The 6,000-nt window shown below is 37.4% G+C and overlaps 2 protein-coding genes across 2 annotated transcripts in view; both read right to left on the bottom strand.

Annotated features, from left to right (window-relative positions):
* Positions 1-6,000, bottom strand: part of LOC134851470 (clathrin heavy chain 1-like) — a 519,829-nt gene that overhangs the window by 435,841 nt on the left and 77,988 nt on the right. The gene's annotated exons all lie outside the window — the stretch shown is intronic.
* The window catches only part of LOC134851472 (eukaryotic translation initiation factor 2-alpha kinase 3-like), a 98,730-nt gene that overhangs the window by 14,746 nt on the left and 77,984 nt on the right, over positions 1-6,000 (bottom strand). The window lies entirely within an intron of this gene.

Below are 6,000 nucleotides of genomic sequence, written 5' to 3'. Positions count from 1 at the left end.
TTTTTCACTCGTCGATTAGTATCAATGACTCTGAGCAACGGTGCTTTGGTGTCACCCACAATCTGATAATGGATTATATCCAAGTAGATAAACATCATTTGGGTTCCAGCAGAGATATCGACAGGGTAGTCGGAAATGAAGTTTTGCGATGTGAGAGTGCTATGGATATGACTGGATTCTTTATAGCCGATATGGTAGCCCGTTCCATCTCTTATACCTTTGAAACCCAAAATACTAGGAATTTGTGGGCTCTCAAAGGTAATGCCTTCCCAATAATGCATCCAAATTGAAAGATGTTTGGTAATGGGGTCGATGCTATAAGTGAAATTATCAAGATCAACCTTCCGATTGATTTCGTTGAATAATTTCTCGATTTCGCCATATTCACCCTTTGTTATTTCAGTTTTCTCTCCATCATATGGTCTAGATATTTTATCTTTTGCCACTTTAAGACTTGCTCTAACTTTGTCTTTTTTATAGTACACTATTTTAGTATCTGTTACATTGTTAAAATGAGTGGGAAACGTTATTTCTGACAATGCAACTCTCCATTCGCCTTGCAGATCGATATCTTCACTCAGCAGGTTTTTAAAACTCGCTAGTGAGTTGTCAATGAAGATATTCATTGAGGCTGATGACACCAATGTAATACTAAAGGAATCTTTGTCACCTCCAAAGTTGCTAGACATTGTTTAGCTTGACCCTTCCTTTTCCAATACTCTGATTAGTTCGGGCTCATAAAATTTACCCTCTATTGGTTCTCTATCAGCGTCGATAAGATTATAAGTCGGTGGGTTCCTTGTTGGTATGTCAAAGATTTCAAAAACTTCGTCAGTGAAGGATTGTTTATAACCTTTACGAAAAGGGATGTCAATTTTTGCTATTCTCACAAAATCGCCAACGTAGAGCTTTGGTCGGCGAACCAGTTTCAATGATTGTTCTGCTCTTAATGAAATTAGACGTGGAACATCCTTTTTTGTCACTTTATTGGGGGCTAATTTGATGACGCGGTTTGTTCTCGAATTTATTGTGTTGACAAAGTCTTGAAGCTTATCGATGTAAGAGTAGGTCCATTTGTCCTCCAAATACTTATAAATCAAACTTTTTAGTGATCGGATGTTCCTCTCGGCGAAAGCGGACTTCTTTTCACTCTCTGTTGTATATGTCTTGATACCCTTTTTCTCACATAAAGTTTTGAATGACCCCTTGAACTCGGTGCCTTTATCTACCCAGACTTTTTTCGGTTTCTCTGTCTTTATCATTTGATTGAACGCTTCTGCAGTTGTTGTGGCATACTTTGATTTCAGTGGCTGCACGCGAAGATAACGGGACATGCAATCTACTGCAACTAAAAGATATTTGATATCTTTGTTGTATTTTGCTAGTTTATCAACATATGCCAAATCGATTGACCATATTTCGTTTATGTCATAAACTATTACTTTAAGCCGAGCTATTTTGCGGCGAACTGTTCGGTATTTTGTATAAGATGGTTCTGTATGTAAAAAATGTTTCACTTTTCGTCTTGGTATGACCGTTGTAGCTTTCAAAGTTTTAACACTACCGAACAATGCTGGACCTTTATCTGTGTAACTCTTTTTCAAAAGTTTTTCCTCAGTTGGTGTAGGTTTCCCATCTTTTACTTTTTGTCTCCGTCTTTTCTGACGTTGAAGAATCTGAATCGTTATAGGGCGTACCGTACGATTCACTGTCGTCTTCGTCTTTCTCTCTTTCTTTGACTCTTTCCGTGGTGGCTTTCTTTCTTGTTTTGAGTCGTTTGGTTTGTTTTGAACTTGATGATGGCTTACTACTGTCGAGGGTTTTTGTTTTGCCCGAGGTTGACGGAGATTTGGTTGGACTTTTGGTTTTTCGTTGGGCCTGTTCTTTAATCTTTGACTGAACCGCGTGTTTGGCATACTTGTTAATAACAGACTCTTCGGTAAGTTCGAGAGCGGATAAAATCATTATGTAAGCAGGGTTGTGTAGTATTTTAGTTTGCTGTTGTATATCATACAAAAATGATGCTGCTTTGAGACCGGTTGGTACATTGTCAACATAAATTGTTTCATCCATGGCGTTTATTGAGACTCGAGTTGAGCTTTTGATAACCTCCAGGATATTTTTAGCTCTCGTGAATTTTTTATCCTCCATTATTTGCAATTGTAATAGAATGCGTTCATAGTTTATTTTATTATCCTTTCGCTCCTTCTCATCCACAATCCGCTTCTCCTCTTCCTCCCCACCTTCCTGATATTGATTAGTCTCATCTTCTGTAAGAAGTCCTGTTGATTGTTCCCCAGGGTCATTAATAGGCGTTGAGGGAGGTGTTGGGGGAAGGGGTAGTGGAAGAGTTTCAGTCGATACTGAGTTATGCTTCGTGGGTATTAGAGGTCTCATGCGGTTCAAGTAAGATAACTGGGGCTTTTTGTGTTTAATTGAACTGTTAAACAGCACTTGTGATGCATGCGGTTGCTCACGGATATATGTATGTTTTGGAATTAAAACAAACTCTTCTGCTGCCATGTTTTATGCTGATGGTAAGTATCTGTAGCAGAAGTAAAGTATCAGTCTGATCAAGTTGAAACCTTGTTTCGTTAGAATAATTGCTCGTTTTCGTTCAAGTTTTGTTTTTCGGCTGATTAAAAGTTTGTATGCCACTTCGAAATTTTCAATGTTTGGAATATTAACAGATACATTGCCATTGACTACATTGAGCAAACATTCACATATAACTGAAATAACTTGAGGATTTGTTGTTTTTCTAATGAAGCTTCGGAGCTGGCTGGGATTCAATTGTACCATGTGCTGCAGAATAGATAATTTTTTCGCGTTCATTTGTGAGAGGTGTAACCTCTGCCTGATTTATTGGTAAGTAAAAAATTGAGGGACCAGGTGGTGTAATGTTTGAACAATATCTCAAACAATCGGATGTACGCGGATCCAAGTCGATTAAAAGATGACCGTATGTGTCTTTTGTAGCGAGCTGATAACAGTGTCTCAAAAATTTAGTGTTGTTCAATTGTCTTCCAAGATGATCAAGTTGCTGAATATCACGAGGTGATTTGAACAGAATGATGTGTGATGTGTTTAAATCAATTGTTCGAGACCATCTGCTTTGTTGGAACAAATTATGTTTAACATATATTACATCTAGTCCTCGGTGTCTTCCTGCTGTTGCAAGTTTGACAAAGTCTTTATCGTTATAGATTTCTTCGCATGAATCATCAAAAACTAGAAGAATGTTTTCAAGGTTTCGCAAACTGTCAAAGCCATTGAATTTTATGAAAGTTAGATCAATGCTGTGGGTATTGGATTTTTCACTATAAAGAGGCTGAATCTCTTTGTAAAAGTATAAGGCTCTTTGAAATTTGGGATAAAATGTTTTTCCTTTCAACAATTTGAATATCAGCTCTGTTTTTCCAGAACCCGAGGGGCCCACGATGGCTAAAAAAAGTCTCGTAGATGTATCAATAACTTTATTCATATTCTTGGATTTGGTAATACATAACCAACTAAACCCGATAAAATTGAAAACCAAACTGAGGTTTCTTCACAAGTTAACTGCGTTAATGAAAGTTTAAAAATACAAAAAGCCAATAAAATCAGAATCAACACCATTTGTGACATGAAAACTACTTCAGACCGTGGTACAGTCACGTTATTGCAAAATTTCCATGATTTTTTCTCCATATGATTTTCGTCATACACAAAATCGGTAACTATAGTTCCATCAGTCTCGTCAACTACTGTGTCATTCATTTCAATTTCCCTACCGCTTTCCCTCACTCTTGAACTTGCAGAATGAAAAATATATATCATATATAAAAAAATTAATTAAGCATCTGAACAGTAATAAATTTCATATCGTGTATAACCTGTATAGACACTCGGTTTATTATCATCATCAAAATCATAGTGCATTTCCAAAACATAATTGGCTGGGACATGATCAGTTTTGGCATGATACACAATTTTCTTCACAGAATCTTCTCTTATTATTTTTTGAATCTCATTGGGTAGTTCACTGCTGGTTAGATCCATTTGAACTCCTGGTTGACGTTTGGGCACTAAGACTAGCTTGGGAAGACAAAGACCGCGCTTGCTGGGTAACATTACTGATGTATTTGAATCGTTGAAAGTAGATGAATTGGTCAATCACGGGGAAGAACCTCCTCAAAGTGCACAACTCTTCTTCAGAAAGTGTAACTTGTTCTTTTCGTTGAACTACTTGGCCTCTACAATCAATGCGTTCAATCCTGGTCAATGAAATCTTTATGTTACTTTCTGGTGTCATCCAAGCACAAAGAACTGAATTTGGAGATATGTATGTCTCCACTTTCCCTTGACGCTCGTTGTTGACACTCATTTTTCAACCAATCAAAGAACGCTTTCGACTTTTTTAATGCACAATGATTTTTAGAGTTATGGTGCGGTAGGTGTTTGTTACAATTCACAAAATTCTTGAAATATAATTGTTCGACTCGTGGACAGCCCAAATCGTCAAGATTCACAACTTTGCGGTCTAAGTATTTGGATAAAAAATCAGCTTTTTCTTTTCCTTTGGCGTAGAATACAGCATTGGGGTTTCTTAAGACAAAACTTTGAATGATTTGGTTCAAATTCAGGTATAAATAATCACCGCTATCCCAATGAAGTCCGTGCAAATAATTTGTCAGCCAGTTGTAGGCTTTTTGTTCAGATTTTGGAAGGGAATTGAAATTAACTGGAGGTAGAAAAACTAGGGAATCACTGTTGTCGGAAGTTGTTATAGCTAATTCTTTTACTATAAATGTGTTTTTCTGGTGTCGAAATCCCTCAAAATCCAACACAACTGATTTTTCTTTCAGCATTCTAATAAATGGTAGAGTTTCGGTTTTTTCAGTTTGATATACAAACAAAACGTAATTCCACTCAAGTGACCAATCAAACTACTGTTGCATTTCCATGGTAAAACATAGCAGTATGTGGGACCAGTGTTATAAACTTCGCGGACAAAACCGGCGGCATCGTGTAAAATAGCATGCAATCGTAAAATTTTCGAATCATTTAAATATTTATCCAAAGAAGAATTGTCTATACCGATCAGACCCCCATAGGGTCTCAACTTGATAGCAACATCGTAATTTATATCATTAGTAGTTGAGAAGAAGAACAGTGAACATGCAGCTAAGAAATAATTTCGACGGTTGGTGTTTTCCGGATAGGTTTTTTTCAAAGTAATAAAAATTTCATGAATAATTTCCAAGTCTTTTGAAGTAACTCTACGTTTTTCCAATTTCATTTTTTTTTAATTTTTCCAGCACTTCTCCGACCTGCTGAATTTCAAGCCAGTGGAAATGAAAGTAACCTTCTAGATACCACTTACTCACTCCTATTTCTAACTAATGATTTCTACCTATTTTCATGTGTTTAGATGGATATTCCCCTTGGTGGTCTCCACGAGTCACCCATTGATTTGCCTTATGTGGGACCTGGAACTCACGAAGGCAAAAATATCTTTGGTGTGACCGTAGAGTTTACCCCGGCCACCACTGCAGCGAATTTTAAGCTGCATTACATTGAGGTTGCATTTGAGAAAAAGGAGGGCATATTTGAATATGTGTGTGTTGATGTGGGGAGCATGGAAAATTTCTGGCTGTGCGAGTCTCTGGGTGCTGGATTCGAGAGTACTGAGTGGCGCTTCAAATTTCAAATGGAGCGTCTAGTCAGTATTCTTCATGTCCCTTGGTCGGATCCCGAAGACGACATGCGGATGTGGCCGTAAACCCTTCCTCTGCTCTCCTATCCGTACTCTTGTTAACATTCCGTTTTTATTTTATTTTTTCTTTTTTTAAATGTTACTTTATCTATTATTTATCAAGTCCTCTTTACCTTCTTACCCTCTTATTATTTGTCACGTCCTTCCTCCTTCTCAAGCAGGTCAGTTTTTTAATGGGGTCTCAAACTTATTTAGTTGAACAGTGGGAAAGTTTGGAAGGGATTAAATTTAACCACCGCGCG

The sequence above is a fragment of the Symsagittifera roscoffensis genome, chromosome 7 (genome assembly GCF_963678635.1).
Source record: "Symsagittifera roscoffensis chromosome 7, txSymRosc1.1, whole genome shotgun sequence".
In the NCBI taxonomy this organism is placed as follows: domain Eukaryota; kingdom Metazoa; phylum Xenacoelomorpha; order Acoela; family Convolutidae; genus Symsagittifera; species Symsagittifera roscoffensis.
This window is presented reverse-complemented; position numbering and strand designations above follow the sequence as displayed.